Source organism: Myxine glutinosa, chromosome 14 (assembly GCF_964187855.1).
Source record: "Myxine glutinosa chromosome 14, kmMyxGlut1.1, whole genome shotgun sequence".
Lineage (NCBI taxonomy): Eukaryota > Metazoa > Chordata > Myxini > Myxiniformes > Myxinidae > Myxine > Myxine glutinosa.
Genome location: NC_136274.1, coordinates 72,995,307 through 73,007,908, shown reverse-complemented (window position 1 = coordinate 73,007,908; position 12,602 = coordinate 72,995,307). Strand labels below are relative to the sequence as shown.

Sequence of the window (12,602 nt, the reverse complement as noted above, 5' to 3'; positions counted from 1 at the left end):
AATTCTGGGGTGTGTTTTTTTTAATGGAGAAATAATTATGAAGGAAAAATATTTCCTTACTAATTATGTGCATCGTATATTCAAAAAATAAATAAACTGTTTGCGTTTCTTGGACAATTTTATCTCGCGTTCCAAGAACACTTTGGATGTGTCTCCTCGTAACAATCATAATCATTCCAGAATAACATCCCACACGTTACTTTGATCACAAGACATTGATTTTATCTCTCGGCCTTAAGTCTCGTATGAAAACGTTTCCAAAATGTATTTTATCGAGATCAACATCCTTCACTGGTCTTTGCACTCATTACAATGCTGTTATAGTTCTTCTTCATGATATGACTTGCTCTCCTCCATGGAATAAATTTCAAATATCTTGGTTTAAGGGGACATGTTGTTTTGAATTATGTTCATGTTGCCGGAAGCATTTTGAAATGAAACATCGGTCCCCCCCCCCCCCCCCCCCCCCATTCCAAACCCACGAATCAATGCAGACAGCGGAATGTAGGTACTGAAGGTCGTAAAGTTGAACCGACCTTTGTACGAATCTATACAGTCTTTTGACATAATCTTCCTGATGTCCGACTTATTGTCAATCAATATCCCAATGGTGCATGAATTTGAAGATGTCCGACTGGCTGCTGTCCTTGGTGAAATGGCTGAGTATGTGCACAATACTCTGTCTACGCAGTGGTGTAGTTAGGGTTTGCGGGGCCTGGGGCCAAAGGTCAACACTGGCGTCCTCCAGGCACTGCCATAGTCAGGAAGTTATATTAGGGGCATAATGAAAGAGTTCTAATCTTCCCCAGCAATCTCAGCAGCAGAGCTCAATGTTGCCAGATCTAAAACAGGCAAAGCATGACTCTTACTCATAGATATAACATACGACGTCTACAACTACACGCATTACATTCTCAAATTTATATCGCCATTTTAAGGTTACTTATTTACTGGCCCTCGTATGTTATTACCCATGAAGAGTTCTTTACAATGAGCCATGTCTCAATTTTTTCTATGCAGCGTTTTGAGAGATATAGAGGTGCAACGTTTTTCGGTTTTTTCCAAGATGGCGCATGTACCACGTGACATATAACGTCATAATTATCATTTTAAAATTATATAGGAGGAGGTGCACCTATGGTGAAAATGTCCTGTCAATAGGACCAACAGTTGCAGAGAAAATCATATTTATTCTGTGCGGACAAACAAACAGACAGACAGACAAACAAACAGACTCAAATGCAATACCCTCTCCTCTGGCGAGGGTAATGACGTTGGACGAAGAAGTAAAATAAGAGGAAGATTGAATAGACAACGAAGGTGAGCACAAGTCAGTTCCATAAGTATACAACGATATTGCTGAAAAACAGTAAGGAAGTCTGCAGGTTACAAATTCGCAACAATTCACCATACCGCATTAAATTTCCAACAGGGTGGTACTTTGTACCGAATGTCGGTGCATCTCAGGGATGATGTTGTGTAAGCTCATGCAGACCAATAGCAACTTCATGGGAAGATTGCAGTCTGCTGAGTCTGGACCTCAGGCAGCATTCCAAGATATCTCAGAGCAGTTAAGATGGGTTTACGGTTATTAGCTGAGTTATTAGCTGGTGCTGCTCACGGTCAATGTGTTGTCCTTGAATCTATTCCTAAGAGACACAGCAAGCTGCACTGTCATGCTCATGGATGTGAATATTCTCACCCTTGAATCAATGGACACGGAGCAGCCACAAGCAGGAGATGAGGTGATGGGCAGGACGATGACCAGGATGATGAGTCGATGGGCAGAATGATGAGATGACGTGGGCAGAAGGAGGAGATGGGCAGGACAACAAAGCGGCTAATGGGAACAGCAGGCACAGGGGGAAGGCAAGCAGGCCAGATGACCTCCCTGGAGCTGTCATCCTAGAACTCTGTCGGATCTCTTCAGACGCAATTTCAAGGTGCAACCATCTTGTGTTCTCCGTAGACTCTCTAGAATCTCCTCAGAACTTTTCCTGCTCCTTTGAGCACCCCAAACTGAGAACTATAGGCTCCTCCCTCTTCTCCCAGGGCAATGCCCTTCCTCCTCAGAACTCCACAATCCTTTGCGCTGCTCAGATCCACCCTCTTACTCTCTTCACAACCCTCCGCCCCTTGAGTTATTGGGCTCCGCCCCTCTCATGAGACGATTATAGCTCTGCACCCTTCTCTCTCTTGCATGGCAGAATCCCATGCTATCTGCTTTGCTCTCTGCTCTTCTCTTGCCGCCCGGTCCACCCGGTGGATGTTTACAGGAAGGTTTGTACACACATTTAATCAACTTAATCCCTAGCTATTTTAATACAATGCCCCACCCTCCATATGGGGCACATTAAAAAAAACAATCCTTAAGCTGACATGTCCCTACTTATTACATCGAGATAGGCTACCTACTTGCACACGAACCATGCTACTCCATGCTGTTCTATATTTTATAAGGTAATCTCTAAACCCTCCCCATAAACGTAACACACATAAACACATAAAGGTAACACATAAACGTAACGTAACACACATAAACGCAAGGTTCACTGCTGGGTGTAGGGGCAACAGCCCCAGCCTTAATGCTTACAGACTCACACCTAACAAGACTAGAATGGCACTCGGTAGAGAGCATACCTCCAGGCAGAGGCACCACCTTTGGTGGCAGAGGCAAATAACCTCAAATAAATAAATCAGGAGGGCTGTGTGTGGAAAGCGAGCTGTAGCTAACTTACCTATTCTCCTTACCGTATTACCCCATTAGTTGCAAACAATCATTCAAAAATACACAATTTTACGTACAAAAATTATTCCCTCTGCTTCTTGCTCTGATGTCCTGGGGCGGGGAAAGACTGGCTTCCGAAAACGCGATAAACAAACCTACCTTGTGGACGAACACACCCATGGCTTCATCTTTTATACAATGCAGGTGTGGCCCACTCACAAAACCCCAAATGTCACTCTGTCCCCCGTTGCCATTCAAAATCTCCACCAGTTTTGCGGTCGTGGCCGGAGTATGCGTTGTCCATGGGGAATCCATTAATGCCATCAGAGGGCTTTCCCAAGCATTCCGGTGTTTCGCGATTCAAAATCTGACAATTCTGACGGGAAAAGGCCTCCGTAGTATTTGAAAACGCCTTTTGACACTTTTGGCAGGAAAAGGCCTCCGTAGTATTCGAAATTGCCTTTTCCGGGGTGAGGGCCACCGTTAGCTCGTGGACAACACGAGGGGAACGTTCCGCTGGGGCTTGGCGAGGCTTCAAAGCCCCTGGCGTGGCCCGGAGTTTGGTCAAGGACACGTACTTCGTGCCCGATTGAGGATGAGACTGTGGTGGCTGTCCGGTGACGCCCGCCAAGGACGTCTGAGCGCCCAGGGGCCCGCAGAGAGGGGCCCTCCCCTTCGAAGACGGGTAAGGCGCCGGGTTTCGGGCTCGGCTCGCAGGCTCCGCAATGAGCCCATTCAAGGTCGCCGCGACCGCGCGACCGCGACCGCGCGATTCAATGAGCCGCGAGCCGCGTGCCGTTTTCCTGCACACTTTCGCGTAATGTCCCTTTTGCGAGCACAAATGGCATATAGCGTCTCGTGCCGGACACACGGGCCGGGCATGGCGTGGCCCCCCACAGAAAAAGCATGCGGCTCCGCGTAAGGCCTTGGGTCTGGTCGTAGCGGCAGCCGTCAGGACTGGGTCTTCCTCCGGAGCATCCCGGAGTTCCGCGAGCAGGTCCGCGTCCTCGGCGGTAGCACTCTCCGGCCGGGCGTGTAGTGTAGTGCCCGCCAAGAGGCGCGTGCGATCATAGGTGTTCGATTGCATCCGCGCTTCGGTGTATACTTTCCCTTGCTCGAGTGCCATAGCGAAGGTCAGGTCGGTCTTCTCTAAGAGCTTGAGCCGTAGTTCCTGGGAGGAGACCCCTGCAATGAAGGCATCTAAAAGAAGTTCATCCTGAGCCTGCGCGGGAGTCCGTGGCTCCTTGATGCTGTCCAGCAAGAGCTGCCGGAGCTCCTGGGCATAGTGGTCCATCGCCTCGTTGGGTTGCTGACGTCGCGTTAGCAGCAAATATCGTGCATACACCGGGCTTTTTTCCTTTATGTACAGCCGTTTGAGCTCCGCGATCGAGAGGTCATACGTCGCGAATTGAGCGATGGAATTGTACACCTTGTAGTCGATTTTTGAATGAAGCGTTGCTAGCTTCGCGGCAGCCGTCGGCGCGGTCTCAGGCTCCTCGAAATGATTCTCCAATGTTCTGAGCCAGTGCTTCAGTTGCAAGCCACCATCCGGGGCTTGCGGGTCGGCGCAGAATACGGCAACCGCCAGCGTCTTGTTGCCAGCCATGTCGGTAGATATAAATGGAATTAAGTGTTGTGGAAAACCAATCAGGTCCACACAACTTTAGTCCAACTTGTGGTTTAATTCCATTTAGATCATGACATCATCCTGTAATGCAGGAAATGCAATAAGTATACGATGTGGCATCACATGGGACCATTCATAACATTCAATGCAAGCAAGCTGGATATTCTATGCTGGCGTACCGTTAGCGAGTCTACCAGATGTAACGTGTCACAGGAGAAGTCTCGGAGCACCGTCCGCAGCAGCGGGTCTTATAGTCACGCCCCTAGCGGTGTCAACGAGCAGCGAGCATCACCCCCGGGTTCAGTACGAATACGATTTCACTACAGTAGGGTACTGGGTACATACCCTGCCATGGGCTGTGCACACACAAATCAAACACGCAAGCAAACCACAATTCTTCATTCACCGCACACATCACATTTTAACCCTTTCCACCCGATCCACATGCTTGTCTCCCATGGCCCCTCTTGTCCATCACCCATACAAATTCCCCCAACTCATCTGCATGCACCCAATAGCAAAGCATGGTGAGTTGTGACAATGCGTAAAGCTAAATTTGGTATAAAAAATAAAAAAAACCCACCTTTAGAGGCCATTTTTCCCCCGCAAAGCGGGGGTTGGCCTTTTTCGGGGACCGTGGTTGTTGTTGTTTTTCGGTCCCCTTTTTGAAGCAATGTTTTACGGCCGGATGCCCTTCCTGACGCCAACCCTTTTTGCCGCCTTTTACGACACACAGGGAATTACCAGTGAACTGGTACTCAATTAACCGACCTCGGAAGGATGACAGGCTGAGTCAACCCCCCTGGCGTTAATTCAGCGATCGACCAGGATTCGAACCCAGGATCCTAGGATCTTAAGCCGGCACCCTAGCCGCTAGCCCAACACCAGGGTTGTGGTAAAATTTTGGGAAAGCTCAATTTGGTATAACAAATCCAATTTCCACTGGGAAGCCTGTTCAATAGCAGCAGCACCTGCTGCAGCCAATCTCCTCATGTATCAAATGCCAATTAAACCCAGGGCCCTCTTTCAAAATCGAGAGCCCATTAATCACAGCTGACCATCTGTGGAAGGTCATGCGGCCCTACTGGGCCTTTCCCAAACACTCAGTAATGTTTCACAGAGGCTCCGATTGTTGTCCGGTGGGCTGTACTCATACCCGGTCAATGCAGATTTACCCACAGCCATAGCCCAGCCCAGCACAGCATAGCAGGCCACCACATGCTGGCAGCCTCAGGGACAGGCTTCCAAGTTGCATGCATGGGTGGTCACCACGTCAGATGCTTATCGGCTGTCAGTGGTGCCTCCACCAAAGCGCGGCCTGCAACACCTCCCCCTAATGGTCCTCATGGTGCAACACACCAGGTGCCCATGAATAACCACTTCGGACCCCTAGTGGTCTCAACCCCTTCCAGGGGACCCCACTGGCCCCAGAGACTTCCCGTGGAGTCCGGGTCTTGCCACAGCACCTGCGGTCCAACACCCCACGGACCATGCTACTCTTTGCAGTTCTATCTGTTCTAAAGTAATCTCTAACTCCACCATAAACATAACAATATTTAACTTTCCTTTAAAAATGAAATGCTTGCAGTTCATCTTTTACTCAGGTCCACGCGATGGGGGATTAATGCTACCTTGGCAAATCTCCATCCCAAGCCCGGAGCCCAAATCCTGTGTTCATCACAGCTATAATCACTTTTACCTGGCAGCTACTGCTGTACTTGAAAAATTAAATATTATATTACGTTTTATGTTTCACTCACAGTGTAAATCGCCTTCTTGGTCACTCTTACAAATCAAATACTCCCCTCTCACTCAGGGCAGTATGAGTTTAACCTCGTCTGCTCATTAAGCCTTTACACAGTCATATGCAGTGGATTGCTAGAAAGACCAAGAATCAACTGGCTATAGCTGAAAGCTTAGTTTTGATTGGAAATTCTTGCCTTCACCATAAATAATGCGTACATACAAGATTGGTCTCTTTATAATGGGCGATATAGTCACTGTCTTATTTCTTGCACTTGTGTGCGCGTTTCCTGGGATGGACTCTCCTGGCATTAGTTGGTGGACTTTAAAGATCACACTGTGTCCTTCGCGAAGAGTAGATGACCTATGGTCGGCACCATGAACAAATTACAAATTCCTGCCTGAAGCTGCACATACCAATCGTCTGGTCGTCTTGGATATCCCTCGACACCAGATTGCGCTGCTTGCTATCTCAGAGCGTGGTTGTTGTCTGGGAAGCTCATACACTCAGCTCAGGTTGTTGGCATGTAACAACACGCGAATGACCGTTTTTGGCTAGAAAGGGCTACAGGCAATTAATTAAAATTGCATTGGACACTAAATGGTGCATTTTCTTTCTTCCGTACAGCGAAGTAAAATGAACTAGAACAATGTGACTGTGTCACCAATATGCCTCTGGATAGATGCCAACATTCTGCATATTGTCATGTGACTACCCTGTGTGGTGAACACCGTAGGGTAGCATGGATAACCAAACGAGCTTTAACACTCCGAGGCATTCCGTTCAAAAATAAAGTGGAGCATACGCGTGGGGGCAAGTGGGGGAGGGGAAAAAACCGAAGAGCTTACCTTCACGGATCCCCGATGTCCTCGACCCTGTAATAAATAACTCAAACAAAACGGAATTAAAATGTACAAAAATAAACCTGTTTATTAAACAAAATGCCTGTCACAAAATAATGCACGATCAATAAAACTAAAATCTGAAACGGGACGTCCCCACAAACAGACCCAATGACAGACGAAAGGGAAAGATAACTGAAAATAAATATGTCTGTGTGCACGTAACTCTGATCATCTCCAAAATCTCGTCAGGATCGTCCAGGGCCTCCATGAGCGTGCAATCCAGACGCGGCTCTAGTGATGGTGGGGAAAAGGCCTCTCTACGCCCTCGTTCACTAGGCCGCGCTCGCTGACGCGAAACAAGACTTAGCGTGACGGGAACGGCAGGCGTGCGGCCAGCTCTTCCAGGCTGTGCTCGTCCACCCGTCCTCTGCACAGAAAACCACAGTTCTCTTCCCCCGCACAACCACCAGCAAGATGTCCCAACACGGCCGCTCACGATGAAGCTTCCCCGTGCAGGGAACAAAGCGCAACCATTCTGGAAGTTGGCGTGACGCCACAGCTACGCACTGGATGGCGCCGCCATCTTGGAATTGGGGAAAACATTGGGCGCCATTCGCACATGTTTGTCACAGTTTGAAACCGCAAAATGCCGAAAAGCTGCTGTATTGCCGGCTGCACAGCCAACAAGCTGAAGAATCCCGAGCAGCAGTTTTATGTTATACCTCAGGACCCGGTGAGATGCCAGAAATGGCTTTCTGCCATCAGTCGAGCTGTTTTACCACTTCTGGAAGGGTCCAACTCGGCCAGCTCTGGTCGCTGGTCACCCCCCTCTCAGCACACCTTTGTGTGCTCGATCCATTTTATCACAGGTGAGTGCAACTGGCAACTGCTACTGCTCGGCCGGGCAAGGCTTGGCATACTCTAGATTACCGTTAGCCTATTAAAATTAAACGCTGATTTATTGTCTGGTCATCATAGAGGGGAGGGGGGTCGGAGGGGGGGTCACATTAGTCCACATACCGATGCCACGCCTCCGGGGGCAATTCATCTGAGTACTGGTATGTCATGACAACTTAAAACTAACACACTAAAACTAGTTTTTTGCCGCGCTGATCGGTTTGCGCCAACTTTCGCGCAATTTCCCCCAAACCAAGATGGCGGCGCGTTGCATGACCGATTTCCAGAATCCACTTATCACTTTTGGAACAAGAAAGCCCAAAAGAGAACGTTCGCTCTCAATGCCCAGACGGCAGAAGTAAGAGGGGAACGATGGGAAAGTGCCAGCAGACAACCGTTCACTGCCAGACCAAAACCGAGAAGGAAAATGCACAACCGTTCACTTCCAGACCAAAACCGAGAAGGGAGATGCACAACCGTTCACTATGACATCCAGAACGAGAAGGGAAAATGTTCGCCACTCCATCTACTTGTACACGCCGCTCTGACATCATCAGTGCCTGCTTCACCAATCAGCGTGTGCCACCTCTTTGTAGTCCATCTCTGCTCCTATCATCAAGTCCCATCTTACCCGGGCTTGTGCAAATCAAATCCCCCCCACCCAATCACTGCTCTTCTGGGCGTGGCTCTCTGTCTGCCTGTCCTTGTGGTGATGTTGCGGCTGCGGTGCCAGCGGTATTGTTCGTTTCCTGATTTCCGGTTAGATTTATTGTTAATTAGTGTAGTTATTGGACGATTTTGGCTCGGTGTCTAGTGCGATGTCATAAGGAACAAAGGTATGGATTACAGAGGTATTTACACACAAGGGATAAATTACCCATAATCCCTCGCTAATTAACACAAGAGCCACACCTAACACTTAATCCGAACACCCGACCTACCGGATCCCTACTTATTACATGGGGTGGTTCTTCTTCTTCACGACAGTCGGAGCACACTAATCTATACATTCTACCTGGTTCGAAGGTAATCATTGTTTACCCCCTACAAACGTAACAATATGTATGGGTAGGGGATCAGGTTTGTGAAGTTTTGTGTTGATCGGATAAGGTTCGTTTTTCTATCCAAGATTGCTGCCAAACCACGTGACCCATGACATAATCATTTTCAATCTGTATGCAGCAGAGCTGTTAGATGATATTTGTAAAATTTCACATCGATAGTGTGAGCACTTTCAGAGATATATTTATTTAATATTTTACTTCAATACAATATGGCTCCCAAGCCATGCGACCTATGATGTCATAAATGTAATATTTCAATACAAATGGGCCATAGATCATGTGCATGCAATTTCAAATTTTTAGGATAAGGAATTCGAATAAAACATTTTTGGCTGGTATACCACTTCACCTATGATGTCATCATTGTTATGTTTTTGTTCCCCATTGGGAGTACTTAACAATGTGCCAAGTTTCAATTTTTTCCATTCTGCGGTTTCCGAGAAATATTTTTTTAATTATTTGCTTTTAATCCAAGATGGCTGCCATACCACGTGACCTATGACGTCACAATTAGCATAAAAAACATTCTGCATGGGTGTCACTCCTACCCTGATAGCTTCGTCTTCATGGGACATATGGTTGCTGAGAAAAACGAGGTTTAGCCAGGACGGACGGACGGACGGACGGACGTACGGACGGACAACCCGAAAACATAATGCCTCCGGCGACTTTTTCGGCGGAGGCATAAAATTTCAGCAATGCCTCGATCTTTATTATGTTGTTGTCAATTTTTGAAATTACCCTTTTTACCCTATTTGCAATTACTTAATTACCCTATTTGTTTAACTTTAAGACCTGGAATGATCATGTTTAGTTTCAGTGCTTTTAAAAGACAAAAATAAGCAAGCAATTCTGAAACAATGTGGATGATGCAGGAACACTAGCATGTAAGGCCCGTCGCTTAGTTGACGGGAATACCAATCTTTGCTGTGATGGCTAATCTATGGGGCAAGAACAAAAAAGGATTCCTGTGATATCCTGCCCTCCTTGAGGGGATAACCATCGTCACAAGTTGGCATTTGCAATATTTCGCCATGTGTGCCCAATGCCCATGCACCCACACACAAACCTTTCTTCCTTTATTTGTGTCACAAACCTTCCAGTGTGCTCCCTGAATCCACATCGTTGATCTCTTTGAAATCCATCAATCCGTTCTCAATTTGACAAAAACAGAATTCCTGGGAGATCCTTCCCTCCGAGCATGGATAACCTGTGTCACAAGTTGGTGTTTTCAGTTTCGCCACGTGTGTCGATGTACCCATGCCAAAACCTTCCCTCCTTTTTTTGTCACAAACCTTCCTTCCTTTAATTTTGCATCACAAACCTTCCTGAGAGTTCCCTGAATTATCTGTTGCTGGTTTCATTGAAATCCATAAATCCATTCTCAGGTCGACTCAAAACAGACAGACGGACAAACAGACAGACAGACAGACATGGCTCCTTTTATAATATAGATGTCGATTTCTGTTACGTTTTCCTCCCCAAACCCCCTGGTCACGGTGTACCGCCGAGCCCCGAGAGGAGTCATGGCAGAAAGATGTGTTATTCTGTGTCAAAGATCAATGGCGAAACCACACCAATTGTTACCAACAAACAAATATTGTATTAGGTCACACAAGTATAACAACACAAAAACAATAGTAATCAAATGTACAACAAATAGTATATCATTCCTATGATGGTACCATCAGGTTCGTCCAATATAACTCACTGTGTTCCAAGTGAGCGAAAAGAAGAAGATTCCCAATGTCTCTATTCCCGGCTTCAAGCCAAAGTTGGTTCCGGCTTCAAGCCAAAGTCGATCCGCTCCAGCGATCGTCCGTACGATGTCGTATCGAGACCAGAATCCCGTTGGGTTGGCAGTTACAGTCCTGCTGCCAAAGCTGCGCAAAGGCGCCCTCAAGGCGACTGGGAAATCCAAAGGCGCCCTCCAGGCGACTGGGAAATCACACCCTCGGGTATGGACGTTTCACGGCTCCAAATCGGTCAACCGCAGATTTACCTTCAAAATCCACGTTACACACACACACACCCCAGATAAACATCTGGAGGCGGTGAAAACGGCTGATGCGAAGCAAAGAAACCTTGTGCGGCGAGCAAGGCGCGCGAGTCAAATGGCCGATGGCCCGTTCTCGAGGCGTAACGGCACGACGATGATTCTCCTCGAAATCAACCGCCAAAAACCTGACACGCAGGTTGATCTGTCACAGCTATAACAACTCTGTCGCAAGAATCCCTTTCCCGGGAAACCAAAAGTTCATTCGTGACTCTCGTTCGTCAACGTTCGCTCCAGACCAAGAAGCAGCTATGCTTCTTGTCCGACTCACTCGCTCCGCCTTCTTTTTTTCTTCTTCCTCTTCGTCGTCGTCCGGTTCCCGATCCGGTTTCCGGTTTCTTTTAACACTAACTTTTTCACCTTTTGAAAACAGTTCATAAACAATAATCCTTTTGAAAACAATAATAGTACATGGAATAAAAAATGTTTACAGTGGATGAAAACCACAACAACGGAAGTGACGAATCCGTAACAATTACAATGACTTTGGTATTCTGTGAGCAAGCGAAGGAGGGTTTACTGCTTGAATATAACAGTCTTCGAGAATGCTTGTCGAGCATTAGATAACAAGCAGGATTGCAAAACATATTAAACAAGAAAGAGCAATCACAGATTGCAGACCATTGCCGGGACGTGTTTTTAGTGGTTTTTAAGGCTTTGTGTGAAAACAAATATGACGGCCGAACCACATGACCGATGATGTCATAATTTTTCTTTTCTCCACCAATTTTTCCTTTGATGACGCTCAAGAAATTTCATGTTGATCGGATGAAGTTTTGTACTTGTCGAATTATGACGTCATATTGGAGGCACCTATAACATCATTTACATCATCATTAACATGTTATTCTGCATGGAGAGTTCTTTACAATGAGCCATGTCTCAATTTTTATGCCGCCGCCGACAAAGTCGGAGGCATTTTTTTTTCGAGTTGTCTGTCTGTCCGTACGTCGGTCCGTATGGGCTAAACCTCGTTTTTCTCAGTAACCACATCTCTGATTGAGACGAAACTTTCAGGGTAGGAGTGACACCCATGCAGAATATTTTTTATGATAAATGTGACGTCAGAGGTCACGTGGGATGGCAGCCATCTTGGATTAAAAACAAATAATGATTTTTTTTTTCTTGGAAACCGTTGAATGGAAAAATTTGAAACTTGGCACATTGGCAAGTACTCCCAATGGGGAACAAAAGCATGATGACATCATAGGTGAAGTGGTATACCAGCCAAAAATGTTTTAATCGAATTCATTATCCTAAAAATCTTAAATTGCATGCACATGATCTATAACCCATTTGTATTGAAATATTAAATTTATGACATCATAGGTCACATGGTGTGGCAGCCATATTGGATTGAAGGAAAATATTAAATAATTATATCTCTGAAACCGTTCACCCTATTGATGCGAAATTTTACAAATATCATCTAACAGCACTGTTGCATATAGTTTGAAAATGATGTCATTTTCACGTGGTTTGGTTACGTGGTTTGGCAGCCATCTTGGATAGAAAAACGAACCTCATACAATCAACACAAAACTTCACAAACGTGATCCCCTACCCATACATATGCAGAGTGATGGCATCCCCTACCCGTTGTGGGACTATGCGGAGGCATATTGGCGACACTGTCGCATT

General features: G+C 46.5%; 1 protein-coding gene and 1 long non-coding RNA gene across 2 annotated transcripts in view; one reads left to right on the top strand and one right to left on the bottom strand.

The window, feature by feature from the left end:
• Nucleotides 1-12,602, top strand: part of LOC137415355 (integrin alpha-M) — a 393,088-nt gene that overhangs the window by 378,241 nt on the left and 2,245 nt on the right. The window lies entirely within an intron of this gene.
• On the bottom strand, nt 4,391-4,645 carry LOC144888826 (uncharacterized). The gene is made up of 2 exons (XR_013621360.1): nt 4,535-4,645; nt 4,391-4,436 (listed from the first exon to the last, which is right to left on the bottom strand). It is a non-coding gene; the product is annotated as an uncharacterized LOC144888826 (long non-coding RNA).